Genomic DNA, 25,632 nt, shown 5'->3' with positions numbered 1-25,632 from the left:
TCTCTCTCTCTCTCTCTCTAAATCTCTCTCAATCTCTCTCTCCTCCAAACTCCTCTCCCACTCTTTCTCTCCTTTCCTTTCTCCCTTGCACCTCCCCTCCCTCTGTTCTCTGCCTCTTTATTGGATATCTAATATTTTCACAAACAAGCCTTCCACAAACAATGGAAAATGTCTTGCCTTCCTGCAGTTAACATTCTTCCATGAAGTACAAACCTCCCTGCAGTAAAGGGATGGATGAGTCTAGCAATCTTGTTAGCCTGGAAGTGGTTTAGAAAATTACAGAGAATAAGACACAAATACAAGCAAATGCTCTTATCTCACCTGAAATCCTGCCACACTTGCCGAAGCTATCTGGTTCCACACCTTGCAGCAAGGGTAAACTGTTGTTGGAGGAGGAGGGGGAGGAGGGGGAGGAGGAGGAGGAAGGGGGGGGGAGGAGGAGGAGGAGGAGGAGGGGGGGGGGAAAGAAAGAAAGAGAAAGAAAGAAAGAGAGAAAGAGGGAGAAAGAAAGAAAGAAAGAAAGGAAAGAACAAAAGAAAGAAAGAATCTAGTTTCTATTTTATTTTTCTTCTACCACTGCTTTGAAACATCCAATAGGCCTAGGTACTCAAGAGGCTGAGATTGGGAGGATTGAGGTTTCAAGCCGGTCTGGGAAAAATGGTTCATGAGACTCCTCCAGCCCCAATCCCCATGTGTGTACAACTTTCATCTAGAGCAGGAAGATTGTTCTTCTGGGCAAAAATCAAGTCTCTATCTAAAAAATAAAGCCAGCTGAGTGATGGTATGCCCCAAATTCAAGCCCTATTACCAGTACAAACAACAACAACAACAATCCAGAACGAAATGGGACAAAGGTGCCTGTCTGGCAGGCATGGAGTCTTGAGTTCAACTCCCAGTAAAACACACACACACACACACACACACACACACACACACACACACACACACACACACACACACACACACACACACACACACACACACACACACACACACACACACACACACACACACACACACACACACACCCTTTGATTCTCCTTTCTCTGGAATATATCTCAGGCAGATTCCTTTGTTTTATCTAGCACTCCCAAGTGTTAGAGAACTTTCATCTATCAATAAACAATAATTTAATGTCAAACTTTCAACCCTTCCTCTAATTAAAAGCTCTCCCCCCCAACCCCCACCCCACTTAGGATAACCTCTGCATAGAGCCCCCTTCCTGAAGAGGAAGGGAGTGAAGTTGGTTTTCACATTCCTGCCTTTCCTGTCTCCCAGGATTCCACTGATTCTTTCACATCTGGGGCAAAGGGTAGTGAGGAAGGAGGAATTGGAAAAGGAATATAACCTTGTTTACCAGTATGTTTTCAACATCTGTCTTGGCTGTTGAATATCTTCTCTCATGGACAAACCAAACATTTTAAGAAGAGTGTTTGTGGGTTGTATATTCTCTGGCATCTATAATGTATGCTTCTTCTGGTAATCTCTAGTCAGTTCTTTTGCGCTTAGTTTCTCTGGTGTCCTGTGGTTCTCTTAAAAGCCTCGTGAAGCTTTATGTCCCTCCCTCACCCTGTTCACCCCACTACAGTGACATCTTGCTCTCCTTCCTGGTTCTGAGGCAGCTAGCTGGGTGCTCCAGCTAGCTCTGTCTTCATTGTGGCCACACCCAAACTCTTGGAGTCACATGCAGATCTCCTGTCACAGTGATAAAACTGGTACCGCTCAATGCTTACCTGTATACTGCTACTTTTTCACCTTTCATATAAACATGGGTTTTTAAGAAAAATTTTCTGCAAGGTTGAATAACCTCTTATTTTAATGACCTGAAACCACCTTTGATTACAGTAGTTTGGATCTGATTTTGATGCATAGTGTTCTATAGAAAGCACAGGCAAAATGAATAATTCATGAGTGGTGGGAACATTTATGATTTATTTACAGTTAGAACTCATGCTAACTCAGAGAACATCAAACACTCTATACCCTGGTCTGCCCTTCAAAGCAGCATTTCGAGAGGAAAAAGGACAAGACAGCATGCAAGAGATGTGTTATAACTTTGTCTATGGCAATAAATAAGAAAGCCAAGTATTTCCCAAGAAACAAATTGAATGATGATAAGCATGAAAGGTGGCCTTGAGAAAAGTTTTAAAGCCTTAAGAGACTAATAGTGCTATGTAAGAAATAACATTTGCTGCTCTATGTTACAACCTCTTCTCTTGAATTTTTCCTAATTATATTGCTTCATGGTATCTATTGAGTCATGTGTGTGTGTGTGTGTGTGTGTGTGTGTGTGTGTGTGTGTGTGTGTGTGTTTATTTTCTGAGGTTTTTTCTAAGTGTTCCTATATCTTAATAAAAACTTTAAAAAACGCTTCAGTGACCAATGACCAGTACGTTTTCCAACTTACTTACTAGATCATTGCTTCACAAATACTTTGTTAGATACCAAGGCTCTGATCTCCACTAATCAGCCACAGACTTCAGTCTTGACCTCACAGTCCTCCACTATGAGGTTTAATGAATACAAGTGTCTGCCCGCCAAATATGAGGCCCTGAGTTCAAACCCCAGCACTACCAAAAAACAACAAAACAAAACAAAACAAAAATCAGAGTGCATTTTCTTCTTCACAAAAAGTAAGCATTTCAAATAATGGGGAGGATAATTAGAAATTATTAAATGTATTGCAGCATTATTTACCATAGCTAAGATATGGAACCAACCCAGATGCCCCTCAGTAGATGAATGGATCAAGAAAATGTGGTATATATACACAATGGAATTCTATGCCTCCATCAGAAAGAATGACATTTCCCCATTTGTTAGGAAATGGAAAGGTTTGGAAAAAATTATATTAAGTGAAGTAAGCCAGGCCCAAAGAAGCATAGGTCCCATGGTTTCCCTTATTTCCAATATCTAGTATATGTATGAGTCAAGCGGAAAAGGTCAGATAATGTGATGTTAGGAAAATGAACCATTAAATATGTATTTTAATGTTTTCGTTTCTTTCATGCATGTGTTTCTAACGCATTTATAAGATTATTTCTTTGTTGCTTTGTATGTCCCTCCCCCACAGTGTAACCCTCGCTTTCACTATATTTGATGTCAGTATAACATGTGGAGGAGATGGGGACAAACAAGTCGTTTAAGGATTCAGGTGGACCTGTTGCAACAATGAGAAGTACAAAATGTCATGTCAAAACCAGCTTTACAATGTCAGTGTGGGGGGGGGGGAGGGGGGAGGCTGGGAAGGGAGGTGAAGGGTAAACAAAGGAGGAGGCTGCAATGCTTGGTAAGAAATGTATGCATTATCCTGCCCATGTAATTGTAGCCCCTCTGTACAGTATGTTCTCAAATAAAATAAAATTAAATTAAAAAAAAAAAGAAATTATTAAATGTTGTTTAAGTGGTAGAGTTCCAGCCTAGCATGTATAAGTCAATCCTCGGTAACATACATATGTGTACACACACACACACACACACACACACACACACACACACATGCCCTTTTATAGTCATAGTTTTGATGACTTTTCAATAATGAATAAGCTTTTTGCAAAACATGGCTAGTTCTGAGGGTTCATTTCTATCAAGTTTTTCCATTTGCATGAACTGCCTCAATAGCGCCTTTGTCTTTATTTATTGGAGATAAAACCTTCATGAACACATTGCCATGCTGAGTGAGGGTCTCTCAAGTGTGGTGCATTCCTCTACTTTCAGTATAGAAGGAATCGGTCATTCTCACTGCAGAAGAGACCTTGGCATGAATTGCATCTCACTTCTTTTAAATGTGGCTAATTCTTTGTGGAGTTTATCTTGGTTCATTAGGCTTGCTGAAAAAAATTATGATTATGTACTAGGTGGCTTATAACTTATATTTATATTTTACAATACTTAGGTTCAAGATTAAAGTACAGGCAGATTCAATGTCTGATGAGGTTTTTCCTTCTGATTACAGATTGAGATTCCTTTACAACCTTTTTAATGTATCAAACCCTGGTGTAAAGAGACAGAGTTGCTCTCATCTTATGAGGGCACCAATGCCACTCCTAAGGGCTTCATCCTAATGACCTAACTATGTCCCAACTGTTCAACTTCCAAATACAGTCACATACGGATTTAGGACCTCGATTTAGAAGGGATAAATTATTCAGTACATAATACAGTTTTAATTCTGAATAAACAAATAAATAAAACAAAAAACAGGAAATCTTTTTTTTTAATTTTAATTTTAATTTTTATTGTGAAAATACTGTACAGAGGGGTTACAATTACCTGGACAAGATAATGAGTACATTTCTTATCAAGCATTGTAGCCTCCTCCTTTGTTTCCCCTTCCCATCCCTTCCCACCCTCCCCCTCACTCACCCAACAAATCCTCCTCCCCCCACCCCCACCAAAGTTGTAAAGTTCGTTTTTCCACATAACCACTTGTACATCTCATTGTTGCAATAGATCCACCTGTATCCCTATTTAAACGATTTGTTTTTTCCCTTCCCCTCCACAAATTGTACCAACATCAAATACAGTGAAAGCAGGGGTTATACCATGGGGGAGGGACATACAAAGCAACAAAGAAAACATCTTATAAATCACCTGAAAGAAAAAAACCATTTGAATACATATCTTAGGGTTCATTTCACCTAACATCAACTTATCTGACCTTTTCTTCTTGACTCAGACATATACTAGTTATTGCAAATAAGGGAAACCATGGGAGCTAAGTTTCTTTGGGCCTGGCTCACTTCACTTCATATAATTTTTTCCAAGTTTTCTCATTTCCTAACAAATGGGACAATGTCATTCTTTCTGATGGAGGCACAGAATTCCATTGTGTATATATACCACATTTTCTTGATCCATTCATCTACTGAGGGGCATCTGGGTTGGTTCCATATCTTAGCTATGGTAAATAATGCTGTAATAAACATAGTCATGCTGGTAGCTTTAGTGTGGCCTTGTTTCTGATCATTTGGGTAAATGCCCAAAAGTGGGATTGCTGGGTCATACGGGAGCTCTATGTGGAGTCTTTTGAGGAACCCCAAAGGGGTTGAAAAAGTTTACACTCCCACCAACAATGCAGTAGGGTTCCCTTCTGTCCACACCCCCTCCAGCATCTGTTGTTATTAGAGTTCTTGATTATAGCCATTCTAACTGGAGTGAGGTGGTATCTCAATGTTGTTTTGATTTACATTAATTTTATGGCTAGGGAGGTTGAGCATTTCTTCATGTGTGTATTGGCCATCCTTATTTCCTCTTCAGAGAAGTTTCTCTTTAAGTCTTTAGCCCAGTTATTTATTGGGCAGTTGTTTCTTTGAAGATTTGTTGTCGGGGGATTTAATTTTTTGAGTTCCAGGTATATTTTAGATATGAGACCCTTGTCTGTTGTAAGGCTAGTGAAGATCTTCTCCCAATCCGTGGGTTTTCTATTAATCTTGCTATGTCCTTTGCCATACAGAAGCTCTGCAATTTCATGCAATCCCATTTGTCCAACCTTTCTTTGATTTGTTGTGTTTCCAGGTCTCTATTAAGAAAATTTTGGCCTGTGCCAAGGAGTCCTAGGGTTTCTCCTATTCTATCCTGTAATGTTTTCAGAGTGTCTGCTTTGACTCTGAGGTCTTTGATCCATTTGGAGTTGATTCTGGATCTAGCTTTAGTTTTCTGCAAGTAGTTAACCAATTTTGCCAGCACCACTTACTGAAGAAGCTGTCTTTTTTCCATTCTATTTTTTAGCTCCCTTATCAAATATTAGATGGCTACAGGTCTGTGGGTTCATTTCTGGGTTTTCAATTCTATTCCATTGGTCCTGAAGTCTGTTCTTTTGCCAGTACCAAGCTGTTTTGATTAGTATGGCTTTGTAGTAGAGTTTGAAATTTGGTATTGATATTCCTCCAGCACTGTTCTTTCTGTTGAGGATTGTTTTAGCTATTCGGGGTCTTTTATTGTTCCATATGAATTTTTGGATTGCCTCTTCTATTTCCTTGAAGAATGAGGATGGAATATTGATAGGTATCACATTGAATTTGTAGATAGCCTTGGGAAGTATTGCCATTTTCATGATGTTAATCTTTCCAATCCAGGAGCATGGGAGGTTTTGCCACTTTCTAAGTTCTGTTTTGATTTCCTTTTTCAAGATTTTAAAGTTTTCATCATAGAGGTCCTTCACTTCTTTGGTTAAGTTACTTCCTAGGTATTTTATTTTTTGTGGGGCTATTATGAATGGAGTTGCTTTCCTAATTTCAGCCACACTTTTCTCATTGTTGGCATACAGAAAAGCCACTGATTTTTGAGGGTTAATTTTATACCCTGCTACTTTGCCAAAGTTTTGAAGCAGCTTGAGTAATTTGGGAGTGGAGTCTGTGGGATTCCTTAAATACAAGATCATGTCATCTACAAAGAGGGAGAGTTTTACTTCTTCTTTCCCTATTTGGATCCGCTTTATGTTTGCATCTTGTCTTATTGCTGTAGCTAGGCATTCTAATACTAGATTGAAGAGCAGTGGAGAGAGTGGACATCCTTGTCTCGTTCCTGAGTTTAGAGGAAATGGCTTTAGTTTTTCACCATTAAGTATAATGCTGGCTGTAGGTTTGTCATATACAGCCTTTATTGTATTGAGGAATGTTCCATGGATTCCTAATTTTTCCAGAACCTTCATCATAAAGGGGTGTTGGATCTTGTCAAATGCTTTTTCTGCACCTATTGAAATAACCGTGTGGTTCTTATCCTTGCTCCTGTTGATGTAATGAATTATATTAATCGATTTGCATATATTGAACCAGCTTTGCATCCCTGAAATGAATCCTAAAACAGGAATTCTTGACAGACAAAAGACACTCAGTAGGCCATGCAAGTATTTGAGGTCTGGACTCTCACCTGTGGCATGGCAATTGAAGGCAGCATATTTTTGCTCCCATACCTTTGCATTACTACCTATGGTTGCCCAGCAACCTCATCATCCTAAGGTTAGAGCTATGTTAACCTGCACTGGCAACCAGAGCAGCATTTAGGGTACCATACAATAGATACATGCCTCCTTTATTCTGTCAAGTTCTACAATATTCAAACTTGGCATTAGGACACAATATCCACCCTGAGCAGGTGATTCTCACTACAGCAGACATTAGGGTAAAGACTACACAGGAGGGCAGATCATAAATAAAGACAAACTGACTCCATAAATATGTTGCAAAATAAATGAACCTTCCCCCACATCACTTCTTTTGGATTTTGTATTAGTCTGTCTAATACTATTAGTGTCTATCTTACTTTCTCCTTTAGAATAAAGAATAAAGCCAGTTACTTTCAAAGAAAAAACAAAAGTCTTGCCAAACAAAGACAAAAACTGGGCTCTTTCATCTTGATTGGATAAGAAAAGTGATTGAAGCAAGTCATTGAAGCAATGTATATAGAATGAGTGTCATAGAGGAAATCTTGCTACCCACTCTGTCTGGTATGGGCATCTTAGCATATAAACATCTTCCACAAGCTTTGAACACCTCTGAGTCAAACCCAATCTACAGCCTAGAATATGATGCTCTAGGTATCTTGAACCCATCAGCAGGAGCAAATGAACCCACTAAGTGTACATGGAGTACTACAGACCAGTTATGTTGTTCAGTGTCAGAGAGATCTCAGCAATCAGAGGCCCATGTTTGCTACTGCATGGGTGGGGTTGGATGGGGGCATGGTGGAATTTCCATGAAATATCCTTCAGCTCAAATAAGCCTCTCATCTAAGCCTCTTTCAGGTCAAATTCTCAGGATTGAGATCAAGAGCCATCACCTGATATGACCTTTAGAGATGGGCAGGTTAACATACTTAACATGAGACTGAGCCTATAACCTATGAGGTAGCAGAATGTGGGCCAGAGGAAACATGTAAATACAGGTATTTATTTCACAAGAATGAAATACCCTGAGATGCATTCCAAGTAGCACAGTAGAGGGGACCTGGAGATTCAGCCTGGACTGGAATTGATAGTCATAAACCCAGCACACAATGACGAGTAGAGGATAATGAGTACATTATACCTGCTCTGTCTGTAGTGGTTCTCCAGAGTGTGTTGAGAATGATGCTGAGCCCAAGAGGAAAGAGGACCATGACCAGGGATGGAAGAGTATGGAGACAACTTCACCACGAGCATACCAACTCTATGCTACACACTGCTAATAAACTCTGGGTCTGTAAAACTAGATTGGAATCTAATCATGGAAAGTTTTGAAGGTGAAAGGGAAGAGTTTGGCTTTTATTTGGTGAGTAGGTAGAAATATATGGAATGTAAATGCCTTTAGCAAGATCCCAAAGAGGATCCACGACTTCCTGCTGTCTTATATCCAGTCTCCACTCTATGTCAAAGTTTTAAAACTTGAGGGGAAAGACTTGTGGGTCCTATTGAGAGAAATATGGAATTGAAACAGAGGAACAAATTTAGGATGTTGTGTGGAGAGAAAGGAGCTGAGTGGATGAATTCTAAAAGACTGTTATTGTTCTGATGACGTTACTGTACAGATGGGCTCACTCAATGCACAGCATTTCCCTGAGAAGAACTGTGAATTGGACATTGTGTCTTGTTCCAGCTTTTCCAAGGCTAATAGAGGACATCCAATTTGGACAGCTGGCTGGGGTTAGAGGTTTAGTCTGTGGCCATGGAATAAGGCCAAATTAACTGGGATGGAATCTGTGCCCTTGACCAGAAAGGGAAAGGACTAGCTGGTAATCAACTTCAGCCACTTCTGCTGTAACATCTAATCAGATATTGGCTTCCTGTCCTTGGCTTTCTTGCCAGCTGGATTTCTGCCTTACCTTATAGCCAGTCCCAGCTATTGGTAAAAGTTATGTGGGGCCTGTTCATTTTTTTAAAAAAATATTTTATTTTATTGTCAAAGTGTTGTACAGAGTGTTACAGTTACATACGTAAGGTAGTATGTACATTTGTTGTCGAACTTGTTACCCCCTCTCTCATTTTTCCCCACTTTCCCTCCCTGCCCAATCCCCTCCCCAGGTTGTACAGTTCACTTGGGCTTGTTCATTTTTATCTCTTTCATTCAAGGTTGGAGATTGATGAGTGTGATAGACAATGGGAAAGTTTGTGTAACTCAACAAACAAGTGTGTTGTGCGCGCACGTGTGCACGCGTGCCATCTTTCAGGATGTCTGGTGTGGTACTCTGTCTGCTAATCTAGGCTCTGACATTAGTTGCTGCACCTTCTCTGCATAACATTTTCTCATAGAGACTTAATTGTTAAGACTCATTTACCTGTAGAGTCTTAGCTTAGTTATTTTATCAGTTAATTTAGTATCTGGCTTAGTGAATGCTTCATTAACACTTCTGACACTTTGGTAAGGACTGCTAGAATCAGGACTCAGCTGGGCTACTGGGATTGGGTCTCTTGCTTTCCTAACATGGTCTTTGGGATTGTCTCTTTCCATTTGGCCATCTTACACTATCTACAGAAGGGTAGCTGATCATTTTACATGTCACTTAGGTTTTTCCAAAGTAAAACAAACAACAACAACAAAAACACAACAAAAACTGGCATGCCTTCTGTGTCTAAGACCCTGAGCAAGCATAATATCACTTCTGCCTGGTTTTTGTTGGGTAAATGGGTCATAGAGCAATCCAGATTCGGAGCAAGAAGGGATTATGTAAGGATGTGAAGTTATTTGGAGGCACAGTTCACTGGGGGTGGAACGTCCATTGGCACCCTACTACTCTTAGAATACAGATATACCCTCTCCCTTCTCTTTTTCTTCTTTATTTATTTATTTTTTAATGTGGAACACTTCACTAATTGGGGTGTCCTCCGTGCACAGAAGCCATGATCCTTTTCTCAGTATCATTCCAATTTTTAGCATGTGAGCTCTCTTTCTCCCTTCTTTCTGGCTATGCTAGCTCTACTTTGCTTCCCTCTGCATAGGAAAAGTAGCGTAGAAGATGTAGGATGTGGCAAAGGGAATCTAAATGAGCTTTGCATAAGCAGGAATTGCTTAGGAAGTGAAGTCATGGTTAGAGTTTCCAGTACTTTAGTTTGGATTCTAAGCACGCCCTAAAGGTCCATTTAGCAAAGGCTTGCTCCTTGAGATGGTGTTATTGGGAAGAGGTGGAGTGTTTCAGAGCTATGGCCAAGTAGGAGGGATTTAAGTCACTGGGGATGTGTCCTTGAAGGAAATAGCCTTTCTTCTTTCTCTCTTGGGTTTTGAACATTAGATGAGCAATATTGCTCCACCATGCGTTCCTGCGATGTGTCACCTTGCTCAAATCAACAGGGCCAACTAATCGTATACTGAAACCTCTAAAACTGTGGGGCAAAAACAAAACAAAACATTTCTTTTATAAGTCAATTATCTCAGGTATTTTTTGTAATGGCAGAAAGCAGACTAAGCCAGAAAGGGAAAAACACTTAAAAGCATTGAGGATTTTGAAAACTACTAGTTTTATAATTAGAACATAGTTTTATGGGGTATTACAGAAGGTAGGCAAAAAGACAAAAGGGGAAAAGATCATGAAGAAATGATATGCCAAGCCAAGGAAGTCTTCTTTGGTTCTCCAGATATTGAAGGGCTATAAGCAGGAAAAACTTGATCTGATTTACATTTTAGGAAGAAACTTGGGTAATTTGAGAGATTTACTAGAATGTAAAGAAGTTAGAGAGAGAGAGAGAGAGAGACAGAGACAGAGACAGAGACTAACTAGGATGTTATTACGAAAGATCAAATTAGACCTGGCAAAGGTCTTAGCAGGGCTGTCAGCAGGGTGTTTCAGGTCATCAGTACTTATTTAGAAGAGGGATTATGTGCACAGACAATTTGTTTTAAGATATATTACAAAATTTATGGACCAGATATGGTGGTACATGTCTGTAATCCCAGCACTGGGGGGATGAGGCAAGAGAATAGAAAGTTCAAGACCAGCTTGGGCTACAGAGTGAGAGCCTTTTACAAAACCAACAGAACTATAAATAAAAAGATAAATAAATTTCAAGATGGAAAGATGATTAGCTGATAAAGGTTTAGAAAATTGGCAAAGGTACTCATCATTGTTTTCTACTGAATCAAAGCAGATTCTTCACAGCATGCTGGCCCCCATGTTCTCTCCCATTCATGGCCAAGACCCATCTTTTCTTGCTCATTGTTTTTTTTTTTTTTTTTTTGTCGGTCATGGGGCTTGAACTCTGGGCCTGGGCGCTGTCCCTCAGCTCTTCAGCTCAAGGCGAGCGCTCTACCACTTGAGCTACAGCGCCACTTCCAGTTTTCTGGTGGTTTATTGGAGATAGGAGTCTCACGGTCTTTCCTGCCCGGGCTGGCTTTGAACCGCGATCCTCAGATCTCAGCCTCCTGAGTAGCTAGGATTACAGGTGTGAGCCACCAGCACCCGGCCTCATTATTGTTAAGTATGCTACTCCTAGCTGTTTTATATATTTCCCTCTATGGGCAAAAGATAAATAAAAGGTAACGTACATTTATTACTCAGAATGTTGCAGCTGATTCTTGCAAGTTATTTGTATAGGAACCAATGTAGATCCATCTGTTTTTACAGTTCCTTGAGTAACAGGTATTCCATGCTGGTTCCATGCTTGCTTATGACAGATAGTCATCCATCATGTGAGTGTGAATATTGATTCCCAGTGACTCCTGAGACCTCTTAGTGTTTTATTGATGATGACCACAAATGTATGTCTTACTCAAGACACTCAGGAACATGGGAGCAAATGTTCATTACCTGCTCACATTAAATTTATTGTGTAGTATTTTATAACATAAATATAAAGCAGAACATACTCTAACCATGTTGTTGTCTTTGTGCCATAGTCATTGGATTCTCAGAATGTCATCTCTGTTTTTAATATTGGGCCCACTCCTGCCTTCTACACTGCTCCCTACTGGGAGGAGAGGAAGGACCAGAGGCAGGAAATGAAAAGTCTCAATCACAGAGTATCTCTCCCTAGTCTGGCAAGCCTAAAGTCCCACCCACCTGGGAGGAAATAGTGTCATCCTATCAGAGGACATCGGAGAGAACATTGATCAGAGGGCTTCTTCTAAAAGTTAATGGATGAGTTTAGGCCACTTCTTTGAATTTTTTTCATTTTTCCCCCTCAAGAAAACAATCCAAAGCTTTGTTCCTTCTTTGTAGCTTTCCCCTTGTTTCTAACTACCCTCCAAGTGTTGGGAAAGGGAGTTGCTGTTGTTATTGCTAACTCAACAATGACAAAAGGAAAAGAAAGAGAAGGGAAGGGAAGAAAAAAGAGAAGAAAAAAGAAATTCCAAAGTGGTGGTGATGGGGGAGGGGCAAGTCTCAGCCAGTGCCTTGTAATCCAGAATCACCTGTGATTGGCTCTGTGTTTCAGATGATATCTGTGCAACTCCATTGAAGCATCCATTGAAAATGATGTCTTTTCTTTGGAAAGCAGTGAGGCTTTTTATTGTTTGTGTGTTTTACTCTTTTTTGTTTTTTAACTGCTTTTGTAAGTGGCTCGAGGATGGTTCACTATTTTCTGGGGATGAACAATGCTGCTATTGTGCCTTGCACTGGAGTAACTGAGGCAAAAATGGCCGACCTGGGATGCCCTCACAGCCAGAGCTAAAAAGCTGCTTTGAAAGTCTTGCCAATGGGTGGGCAGTGTTTTCATCCTTTCTGTGAATCCCAACACTGAAGCTATTGTTAGAAGAAGCAGTAGTTTGTGTCCCATGCAAATTAGTTGAAATAGTACATGGTCTACCTGTAGGGAAGCTTCTGTGGACTGATGACCTCCAAGAGTGAGTTCACCAAAGACGGGGAAAGAAAACCAAGACAAGCTATAGTGATGCGAGTCCAAAACCTGACTCCTGAAGCACACGCAGAACACATGAGCATTCCCTATTTCAGGGTCCCAAGAACAAAGAGCTGAGGGACACCAGAGATTGTGAGCTGAACAGAAGTGTGGTCTGTTCCACTGGAAAATGCTGGAAGTGAACAAAAGAGGAGCTGCCTTTTGATCCCTCTTCTCTCCAGAGTGTTTACAGAACAACCCTGAAGTTTTTACTCCCATGTCTTACCAATCCTTGAATGGGAAGAGCTGCTGACATATGCTCCTATCATTCTTGCTTTTCTGTTTTCAACAATGCCACCTGCAAGGAGGTACATTCTCAGCCCACTCACTTTCACAGCCATAGAGACAACACTCATTAGTACCTCCCTAGCCTGCTCATTCCTTTACTTAGAATTAAGCCATGTTACTGTCATGTGCTTTAAGCCTTCTTCTCCACTTTGTGCTGTGTGCTCCACTGTGTTATGCAATTCCACAGGACAATCTACACTCATTCTTTTTCACAGCATGCTATTTGATTTTTCTAGATTGTTTAACCTTTGATCTTAATTGAGAATTCCACAGGCTTAATGGATTTTAAACAGGCACGTTTTATTGGCCATTTTAATGGCTTCCTCTGTGAAGTATATGTTTGTGTCTTTGGTCTGTTTTTCTATTGAGTCTCCTGGCATTTTCTTATTGATCGATCTTACTGATTTATTGACTTGTACATACTGGATAAGAATTATTTATTGGCTGTAAGTAGTACAAGTATATGTTCATACTGGCTTTAACTTTTATCCCCTCCTCTACCCTCCCCCAATCAAGGCTGGCACTCTACTCTTGAGCCACATCCTCATTTCCCATTTTCATTTTCTTCATGGTTTCTTTCAGGGAAAAGAAATTCTTCATTTTTTGAAATCCAGTTTATCATCTAATTTGCAGCTGGTGCTCTTTGTAGTCTTAGACATTTCTGCATAGCTCCCTTCATAAAATATTCTTTTAAGTTTTTCTCTAATCAATCCACCATATAAAAAAGTGAGCAACTTTTTTGAGCCAGCATATAAATATCTAGGCCTCCAAAAGTCACCATTATCAAGCCTAATTCTGTTTACCAACATATAATTATTCCATGTGAGCTCTTAAATACTTACCTCTAAAAAGAATACTAGACCATAAAATTGATATTTTCTTACACTGTACTCCCTGGAGGGCCATTCAACAAGCAGCTAGCCTAAAAAGTGTAGAAAAACTCTAGTGTTAATAATAGTGCCAGATTTAAATCCCAGTCTTATTTTTAAGTTATCTGTGACCTTGGATAAGGTACTTAAATGCTTTCAGCTTGAGTTTTCTGCTCTGGAAGACAAAATAGTAGTTAAGATTTTTGAATGTTCACATGTGCCAAACTTTGTATCAAGTGCTTCAATAGAATGATTCCTTTTAATCTTCAAGATGACTTTTACCAACCTGGTGCTGATGAGACATACCTATAATCCTATCTACTCAGGAGACTGATCTGAGGATCCCCATTCAAAGCCAGTCTGGGCAGGAAAGTCTGTGAGACTCTTATTTCCAGTTAACAAGAAAAAAAAGCCAGAAGAGCTGTGGTAGAGTGCTATCCTTGAGCAAAAAAGCTAAGGGACAATGCTTAGGCCCTGAGTTCAAGCCCCAGGATGGGGGTGGGGGTGGGGATCCTCTTTGAATGATAAACACTGGCTTCAGGACTCACATATGTAAAGTCGATGTATACTTCCTTCCTATTAAAAGTGAACTGAGGATGTAGTTCAGATATAAAGGGTTTACATGTATAGCTACCACGTGCAAGGCCAATCCTCAGTACTGGTTCAATCCCCACTGCTATAAAACAAAGCAAAGGCACTGTTGTGGCAATAAAATGAGATAAGCCTAGCCCTAATCCTGCTCAGTGCATAATAAATACTAGTGTTTATGATTATTACATAACTAATCTGTATTATCCCCATCTCCAGACACTTTGAAAGTAAGAACTAGATATCTTAAATGCTTCAGGAAATGACCTAGGAAATCTTTTGAGTTCCAAGTGAGAAAATTATGAAAATCATATATTGGTGTGAACACCTTTCCTTCCCTTCAGCAAATATTCATTATATGTCTTATTCTAAGAGATGGTATCATAGAAGTTGCTTTGTTTTGTCTATCTAAAACAAATATACCAGACTATACCATATTTGATAAATGCCATAAAGATAAATAATGCAGAGGTGTGGAGGCAGGGGGTAAAAGGGATTCATTTAAAGATAGGGAGGCCAATTTGTTGAGGTGACATTTGATTAGGCACCAAAGAAATGCCTAATCAAAAGGAGTATGGAGGGAAGCCTGCAGGGATGGGAAAACTTTTTTTCTGCCAAGGGCATCTTGGATATTTATAACATAATTTTTGCAGCTACACAAAGTTATTAATACAGGCAGATGGCCACTGGTAGCTGACGAGAAGTAAACGTGTCTGTGTCATCATGCACCAAATGATTTCATGGGCCAGATGTTCCCAACCCTGGAGGTTATTTGGAAAGAGAAGCTTGTGAGTGTAGAGAACAGAATTCCAGATGCCCTGTAGTGCAGCATTAAGGAGGACAGTATGTCTGGAGTCAGGTGAGCAGGCCAACATGAGACCACTGGGGATTAGGGGATTATGGGGCAGGAAGGAAGAGGCCACAGGGCCTTGGTAAGAGGGTGTTTGTGAGAAGCAGTTTTGCGCATTACTGATGAACATCATTTCTATTAGTGAGTTCTCTCAAGTTCATATTCTACCATTCTATTTATGTAGCCTGGGTATTTTATCTTTGTGCCTCAGTTTCCTGATCAGAACAATGTAATTGGTAGTGTCAAATTATTACTGTTATTATTAACATTATTTTACATTAGAATTTTTTATTGTTATTATAAAGGTGCTGTACAAAGGAGTTACTGTTACATAAGTCAGGTAAAGAGTTTATTTCTTTTTGGATAATGTAACTCCTTCCCTCATTCTCTTTTCTCCTCCTGTCATTATTATTCTTGAGCAAATTCTGGCAATTTAGTGGTAATGAGCTAAAATTGAAGCATTGCTTTGTTGAAGTTGCAATTTGTAGAAGGTATTAAGCCTTTCCTTATATCAAAACCAAAAAAAATGGATTCTATATTCTCTACATACAGTGTGTTGTTTCAGGCAATGAGCATAAAGCACTGAATGCAAGACCATCATTGGGCTAGGCACTGTGTGGCTCATGCCTGTAACCCTAGCTACTCAGGAGGCTGAGATTTGAGAATTGCAGTTTGAAGCCAGCCTGATCAGGAAAGTCTGTGAGACTCTTAACTCCAATTAAGCACCAGAAGTGGAAATAGACAGACATGGATCTGTGGCTCAAGTGGTAGAACACTAACTTTGTGTGTAAAAAAGCTCAGGGACATTGCCCAGGACCTGAATTCAAGGCCCAAGACTGGCACACATACATAAAAAGGGTATTATTGGGTAATAAGCAATAGGATTTCATCTGACTTTGCAGATCACCAGTGAGTTTCAATGAGACTTGAGAATAGGCCTGGATCTGACATATCTAAGTGAACTTTTCCCAGGCAGTCAGAGGACATTCATCAAAATGACTCAAGTGACATGAATAAAGACAAATCTGGGCCAAGAGATATAGCTATAAAGAATGATGGGGCACAATGGAGAAGCATCATCATTAGCCCTAAGATCTAGACACTTCTGAAAACAATATAGACAGACAAGTAGGCCAGAACCAAGGTTGCAAGTCAGAAAACTGCGTTAGAGTAAGTACTTTGTAGAGATGTTCTTTCATCTCTGTCTCAGAGTATTTGGTGAGGTCAGAGATCTTAGCCATGATGACAACTAATATATTATTCATTGAGTCATCAGTGATTTCAATTTCCTTGCCAAAGTAGTGGAGATGGAGGTGCAAGTAGAAAATCTATCCGGGATCTTTCTGGTCCCACATGTCCAGGTGTAGCTTCTGCATTTCTTATTGCCTCAAGAGCCCTGGAACAAACCTGAAGAAATTTGTTTCCTCCAAGGTAATAAGTAAAAGAGTGGCTGAATAGCATTTAACACAGTACTCTCTGGAAAGGGATGCTAACCATGATGATAAGAAATTTGACCCCTTTTCCTCTTCCTCATTCATAAAGGTTAGCTCTGAGCAGCTCAGAGTTCCTCCTTCCTGCTGCCTTTGCTCTCCCCTCAAAATCAGGGCAAAATGAATCACTCAGATTTCTGAGGAGTGCAGTCTTTATCAAAGGCTCTAATCTTTTTGTTAACTAGGGGGAATGTTCGATTGATATAGACTCTTTGGGTACTTTTCATCCCTAGATCCAGATGGATAAGCCTAGATGTTAAGACTAAGGAAAAATAAGTCAAAGAAAAAGAAAGAAAAGGGGCTGGGAAGGTGGCTCAGTGGTAGAGCGCTTGCCTTGCATGCCTGAGGCCCTGGGTTCGATTCCTCAGCACCACATAGCAAAAAAATGAAAAAACCTGGAAGTGGCGCTGTGGCTCAAGTGGTAGAGCGCTAGCCTTGAGCTGAAGAGCTGAGGGACAGCGCCCAGGCCCAGAGTTCAAGCCCCACGACCGGATCCAGAAAAAAAAAAAGAAAAAAAGAAAGAAAGAAAGGAAGGAAGGAAGAGAGAGAGAGAGGGAGGGAGGGAGGGAGGAAGGAAGAGAGAGAGAGGGAGGGAGGAAGGAAGAGAGAGAGAGGGAGGGAGGAAGGAAGGAAGGAGGGAGGGAGGGAGGGAGAGAAAAGAAAACCAGGAAGCTGGATGTAGTACCATCTTGCTAGAATCCTAGACAACCTGGACTACATACAGACTTTGTCTCAAAAGCCTCTTCCCTCCCCCTTACACACACACACACACACACACACACACACACACACACACACACACACACACACACACACACACACACACACACACACACATCAAAGACATTCCCTGTTCCTCCCTGCTGCCCTTCCTCACACATCGCCTCATTTCACCCCTAACAGGGAAGAGTATGTCCATGCTGCAGGCTTCTGGATTTTCTATTACAGGGCCACAGTTGGGGATAAAAGCCTAGTCTAGGCAAACTGCCCTCAGTAATTTGCATGTGGCCCTACTCCTGCTCACAGGACTTTGGTTGGGCTAAGCTCAACCTACTAAAACATACTTCCTTTCTCAGTATCATTTTTTGTGCTTATATTGCTTTTATTTTACTCTAGAAAAGAATTCAGGTGTATTACCCCCACCCCCCAGGCTATCAGTCAATCCATCCATCTCCCTATATTCCTAGCAGATGACATTGATTTGTGGAGCAAGAAGGCATTCCCACTGTGGACCATCATTTAAAAAATAATGGGCAAAGCCCTTGAAGGATATGGCACTGAGCACCTGGTTTGTCTAAGACTTAAAATACTGGGCCAGCAAATACCAGGCAAGGACCAACCAGGGCAAGTTCATTGTTCAGTTCTGCCTGATGGATCTACAGACGAGAGTCTGCCACATCTTTGGATACCCAGCCAAGGAAGTCAAGCCAGGAGGATGAGATCACCATCGCCTTATTAATGTCCCACATGTAACAAAAGTGGGTGGCAGGAAGAGCTCTGTTTCCAGAGAACACTCTGTCTTAATACTTAGACAAACAAGGACAAAGTTTCAAAATGTGTGACATTTCAGCAAGAGGCAGGTACACATCCAGAATCCTTTTTCTGTATTAAACGTTGATTAAAGAAATTGTAGAAATAAGTAAATGGAAGGACACACCACATTTATGGATTAGAAGAACTAACATTGTTTTAAAATACCCATATTATTCAAAGTGATAGGCAGATTCAATGTAGCCTCTGTCAAATAGCCAATGGCATCCTGTTTCCAGGTTAAAATTCAGGATGCCAGTGCTTGAGGGCCAATATTTGAGAGATGAGAGCTGATTAAAAGGAATCGCCTTTGTTCAACTAGTTAAAGATAATTTCAGAAACAAAACTTAAAAAAGGAAGAGAAGGAAAAGGAAGAGGGGAAAGAAAAAAAGAAGGAGAAAGAAGGAAAGAAAAAAGGGAGGAAAAAGAAGGAAAGAAAAAAGGGAGGAACAGAAGGAAGGAAGGAAGGAAGGAAGGAAGGAAGGAAGGAAGGAAGGAAGGAAGGAAGGAAGGAAGGAAAGAATTTGATTTATTCATGGGCTAGAGTTGGGGCAGGTGGAAGGACTATTGACTTCCAAGCTTCATCTTGGAAGGCTCATGGTACAAAGGAATTTTATACAGAGGGAAAAGAGGAGCAAGACAGGACAGCTAGGTGCTGAGCAAGGTCTTCAACATCTTTTCATCTAAAGCATGATTTCTCTGGCCAGAACATCTAAGTGGGTTTCCAGGGGCTGGTTCCTGTGGCTCTTCAAACATATTATTTCTCTGTAAGTTAAACTTCAAAGCAATTTACTTAATTTATATTAGTTGGTTCCTAGGAGTAAAGACTTGGGTGGAGGCAGGGACGTTAACAAAAGTTAGCAGACATTCTAAGTCCTATGAATCTAAGGAAAGAGTTAGCAGTTACCATCATAACGATTTAGGGGACTTTTTATTTTTAAATATATATTTTTATTGTAAAGATACTGTAAGAGGGGTTGTGGTTACATGAGTAAGGTAATGAGTACTTTTCCTCTCAAGCATTGTTACTCCTTCCTTTGTTTTTCCCCAGCTGTCCCTTCCCTCCCACCTCTCCAACCCCCACTCTCAAAGTTGGAAATCTCATTTTCAACATAGTGTCTTGTACATCTCATTGTTACAATGGGTCAACCTGTATCCTGGTTTTAGCATTTTGTTATTTCCCTTCCCCTCCCCATATTAGAAAAATGTATATACAAGATGCAGGGCACCGGAATCAAATACAGTGAAAAAAGGGGTTATACCATGGGAGAAGAACATACAAAAAAAAATCAGACAATACATTATAAGTGCTTTAAAAACAGCAGCAACAAAGAAAAAAACCTCTTGTGTCCCTATTTTGGGGTTCATTTTGCTTAGTACCATCTTATATGGTCCTATGTACATAGCTTTTGACCTTTTCTACTTGTCTGGTAAGATTATCCTAGATATATATTAGTTATTGCAAATAAGGGAAACCATGGGACCTGTTTCTTTGGGTGTAGCTTACTTCACTTAGTATAATTTTTTTCAAGTTTTTCCATTTCCTAACAAATGGGGTGGTGTCATTCTTTCTGATGGAAGCATAGAATTCCATTATATATATGTATATATACATATATATATACATATATATATACATATATATATATATATATATGTCACATTTTCTTGATCCACTCATCTACTGAGAGGCATCTGGGTTGGTCCATAATGCTGTGATAAACATAGTTGTATTGGTAGCTTTAGTGTAGCCTTGTTTGTGATCTCTATGCGGAGTCTTTTGAGGAACCTCCATACTGCTTTCCAAAGTGGTTGAACAAGTTTACACTCCTACCAAAATGCAGTAGGGCTCCAGGGGGCTTTTCTTTAGGGGTTAGGGTAAAAGGATGGTCATATTACTTGCAAATGGCTTGTTGAGGGAAAACAACCTTGTAAAGGCATAAGGGAAAAGGGATAAAGAAGCAAGCACAACCCCCAAGGAGCAGACTCAATACGATATGTCACAGGAGAAAAAAATCCTAAATTCAGATGGAACTACAGAATAACTTGCAAATCCAAAGCAATCTCAGGAAAATAAAAGTTCCAAACTAGAGAGTATAGAGAGTATACTACTTGATTTTAAAGTATACTACAAAGCTATAGTAATTTAAATAGTACATCACTGGCATTAAGATAGACTGTACACCAGTGAAAGCAAATAGAGTGCCCCAGAATAAATCCATGCATTCATCTCAATAGTTTTTCCGACAGATACCAAGAATACCCAGTGAGAAAGTTCCTGTCTTGCAAACAACTTAAATTAGTCCATCTAAAACTGAAGACCCCAAAGCTCCAATATTTTGAGGATTAAAGAGAACAAAAGATGGTCTAAAATGGAGATGGCCTGTTCAATGTCCCTGTCCTATGTTGGCAAGTGAGGTAGCTAAATGGCTATTGCTACTTAGCATTAGGTCTTGGGACACTTAATATTAACATCCTAATATTAATCATTAATATGCTACAATTTTTTAACCATTCTGTTGACTGTGTCTTCTAGAAGGATAGGAGACAGGGCATCAGGAAGTTGAATGGCCTTTAGCAGGAACTGGACTGGAGTCTAGCATAGGTCTCCTCAAACTAGGTAAAAACAAATAAAATTAATAGAGTAAGCATTTGCTTAGACGCAGTGGCACATTAGGGGGAATCTATTGTCTCAGTATAACTCAGTGGGAGAAAAGTGAGGAGGAAACAGTGCAACACTCCATCTATGTACACCAAGAGCAGAAGGAACAGATGACTGCCACAGAACTCTGAAGGTTCTAGCCACTAAGACCAGTCCCAGTGGCAAAGCTGTAGTTCCAGTTATTTTTCCTGAAGCACTGAATCTGATATTTTCTCTCTTGTGTTCATAAGCTGTCATTTTTTTGCCACTAAGAAGCAAAGGACATGTTAAATAAAGACTGGAAAGCTCTTTGTCCTCCACCAGATAAGATGCAGATAATCATATGTCATTCACTCACTTCTACAGAGACAGTGTCCTGAGTATTGTACCAATGGCATTTCCAGAATATTATTGCTGTTATGTGAAGAATTCTACCAAAGTAAACTGCAGGTTCTGAGTTAGTACATTTGGAACATTTTGGGGAGGTGAAAATTGTTTAAAAAGAATCTTACTTTGAAACATAGATGGAATCATTTTCCCAGAACTTCACCACAGCAAAAAAGTCCCCAGATTAGTCCTGAAAAGCCCCAGCTGACACAGGACAATCCCCTGGTCCGAGGCATTGGCAATGTGGACACACTTCCACTCATAGATGGCTAGAAAGAGATGGCTGCAGTCAGAAGCGGGAACCAGGACTTCAGGAACTGCAGGGGGATTAATGGCAAGAATACAAGTTTAGGAAGACAAGTTGTTGATGAGCAGCCTCAGATTGTTGAGGCTGGTCCAAGCAGTTCTGTCTTAGCAGAATAAATCTAGGTGGCCAGTCTATAGAGCAAGATCACTACATGATCATTATTTTTTTTCCTGTAGATCCAGGTAATTTATGTATAGCAAAAGGGAACAAAACAGAAGTAAAATCCTCTCCGTGTCTTTTGGCTTTTCCCAAAACCAGCCCTGCAAAATACTCATGTCCCTGGGATAAACAGAAGTTAAAATGATATCAGTTAATTATACTTTAGTGTGAATTTGTTTGTCATGGGACACAGAAATGAGGAATGAGCTCAGAATTGAGACTTTGAGGGACACTTTGGAGGGAGAGGAGACGGGTAGGATGTTTAAAAGATGACGTTTTTTAACACTAATCATCTAGAAAGAAGAGTCTGAAGCAAAACTTGGTGGTTTCTTTAGTCCTCTGTGGTTGTTGCTATTTTCAACTATAAAGCTCACACCACATGAAAGCAAACAATATTGAAACATACAAAGTAAAAACTTTTAGTCTCCTCTTTTCCCATCCAGCTTTAGTTACACTAGTGAAAATTAGTGTTAACGTTATGTTTATTGGCTCCTCATGAACTTATCAAGTATATTTTCCAAAGTTTAAAAACATTTCACATGTGCATATCTAGTAGATAGACATGTGCATACTTAAGTTTTAAATCATGTGTGTGTGCATTGGATGTGTGTGTGTGTGTGTGCTTATGTGCATGCATGCACAGCCTGGTTGCTGTCCTTGAACATTTTTGCTTATGTGCACTATCACTTGAGCCACAACTCCACTTTTGGCTTTTGGTGATTTATTGGAGATAAGAGTCTCACAGACTTTCCTGTCCACGATGGCTTTGATGTGTGTGTGATCCTCAGATCTCAGCCCCCAGAGTAGCTGGGCTTACAGACATGAGCCACCAGCACCTGGCCAATTTTTAAACCTTTTAAGCATAAACAAAATCATTCTATATGCTTAGCAATTTATCATGAACATTTTCCAAATGAATAGCTTTGTCTCATTTTTTGTAATTCACACACACATACGCCTATTTTTATTTATTCAAAATTTGTTTTGTTAGTAGACATGCCTTTTATTTCTAGTTCTTTGCTAAGAGAGATAATGCCTTATAATGTAGGAATCAACCAATGAGTTGTGATGAGGCCATACAATGGGAGATCATCACTAACTCGATGGCCTAGTTAGAAAGGTAACAATGTGTTTAGGTCTTAAAAACAATCTTAAGTGAAAATATGTAGTATAAAATTATTGGTTGCATAAAATATTGGAAATAAAAATAATATTATATGTTGGGAACATATATACATAATAAAATTTTTAAGAAATTAAAAATAACTCTGAAAACAACCTGGTGCATATATTCATACTGGTAGTGTTTCCATTTCTGTATAGTGTTTCCATTTCTGTAGAGGGAATAATGGGTGTGACCCTACTCCAGGACAGAGACTAGCAAAGCCTTCTTCCTCTTTTACATGACAAGCTTTGGGGGAAAATCTCATGATTCTGTGGATCAGCTTTCCAGTAAGCTTCCATCTCAGTAAGTACTTCATTAATGTTTGGAAAAAAGAGAAATAAAAGTAATAATTTAAAATTCCTCTTCTAGTGCAGCTCTTGAACTGAGCCTAAGATTCCCATGGGAGGAGGCAGGATGTAGTTAACCTAATGACTTGCTCTTCCTCTTGTAGGTCTGTTATATTATAGTTATTTACTTATTTATTTATTATTTGCCAGTCCTGGGGCTCGAACTCAGGGCCTGGGTACTGTTTCCTCAAGGCTAGCACTCTACCACTTGAACCACAGGGCAACTTCTGATTTTTTTTTTCTGTTTATATATTACTGAAGAATTGAACCCAGGGCTCCATGCATACTAGGTAAGCATTCTACCACCAAGCCACATTCCCAGCCCTATTAAATTTGAAATGGCCAAGCCATGTATGCACTTCATGGGAATTAGCCTTGTTTATGGCACAATTCTGACTCTTGAAATAGTAAACATTCTAATATGATCTGAGAAACACTTATTTTTCTTAGTGCCTTAGACACAAAGCTTGGGTGGTTTATCCACCACGACAACATATAGAACATAATAATCAGGAATAGGCCTGCCTGTGGCTTTGAATGTTAAGTTCAAGGGCTTACCCTTTTATGTGGGGAAGAAATCAAGGATGGAAACATGGATTGCAGGAGACTCGACGTGAGGATGTGAGGATGTGAGGATGCAGACACACCTCCATACCTGCTTCTGCTCCTTTGGAGGTGATGTTCTATCTGTGTCCAGATGGGCTCCACAGGTCAGCACTCCAGGATCTATGACCTTGCAGGTGGCCCCTCTCGAAAACAGCCTGGGGTACAAATTGCATCTTGGGTACTTGGCCTGCCCTGGGCATTCAAGGCACTCTTCTGACAAGAACCATACGGACAAAATAAAGCAGGGATCTTCTTCCTTCCCTTCAATAAAGCTGAGCAGGGGCACTCTCTACAGAAGGTTGTGCAAATATTAAATGCACTTGAGAGAAGTACCCTGCAAAGTAAATGATCTCACCTGAAGCATTATCTAGTTACTGAAGTCACCCTTCCAGCTGTGATGAGAGAAAATGGGCCAAGTGAGATGAGGGAAAGAGGGGATGTAAAAACCACTCAATTGCAGTTGGCCTGAGTGCCCAACTCTAAAGAAAGTCTTCCTCCTCTCTGCCCCAATGCCTCTCCATCCTTGAATCTTGTTATTTGTAATCACTGAAAACTAGAAATGGATCAATACCCTTTCTCTTGTGCTTCTGTCTCTCACGATGCTTTCTATAATCTCCGGATTGGTCACACTTTTAACAAGACTTTAAAATGAAAAACTTAGCAATCGTATTCCAATTGATACCAAGACTCTTTAAGTCCTCCTACTACATGACAGTGTATTACACATTTTCATTGAGCCCTGGGCAGTGACTCTGCTCCCAAAGGACATGCCAGCCTATAAGTACTAACTTCCCAGCTGCACGCCTGAACTTGCCTGCTTCAACAGAAAATGTACTTTAAGTTAGTTTTTAAATCATGTACATGTCTCACCCTAGTTCTTTTTTTTTCTTTTTTGGCAACTTGAGTTTGAACTCAGGGACTTGCACTTGCTAGGCAGAGGCTCTATCACTTAAGCCAGACATTCAGCCCAAGAAATCTATTTTTAAGCCAGGTACCCAGTGGCTCACGCCTGTAATCCTAGCTACTCAGGAGGCTGAGATTTGAAGATCATGGTTCAAAGTCAGCCTGGACAGGAAAGTCCGTGAGACTCTTATCTCCAATTAACCACCAGACAACCTGAAGTGGTGCTGTGGCTCAAGCGGTAGAACACTCGCCTTGAGCTGAAAAGCCCAGAGACAGTGCCAGGCCCAGAATTCAAGCCCCATGACAAAAAAAAAAAATCTATTTTTCAAGAGAAGTAAAGAGCCCTTGTTTTATATCACACCTTTTCAACCCTTCTTAAATATGCGCTATATATACATATATATATACATATATGTATATATATGTGTGTGTGTATATATATATATATATATATATATATATATATATATATATATATATATATATATATATATATATATATATATATATATATATATATATGTAACTCTAGGCCACATTTACCTGTGCACTACATTGGGCCCAAGGCTGGCCCTTACAACTAATGCTGTAGGTAACTTTAAATCCTGGGACTCCTGGAATGTGCCTTATAGCATGGCTTTAATCCCATGCTTGCTTATAAAACATAAATCTTGATAGTGAGTGACAGTGCCCTGGGTTG

Source organism: Dipodomys merriami, unplaced genomic scaffold, assembly GCF_024711535.1.
Source record: "Dipodomys merriami isolate MVZ:Mamm:240054 unplaced genomic scaffold, mDipMer1.0.p SCAF_10, whole genome shotgun sequence".
Classification (NCBI taxonomy): domain Eukaryota; kingdom Metazoa; phylum Chordata; class Mammalia; order Rodentia; family Heteromyidae; genus Dipodomys; species Dipodomys merriami.
This window is presented reverse-complemented; position numbering follows the sequence as displayed.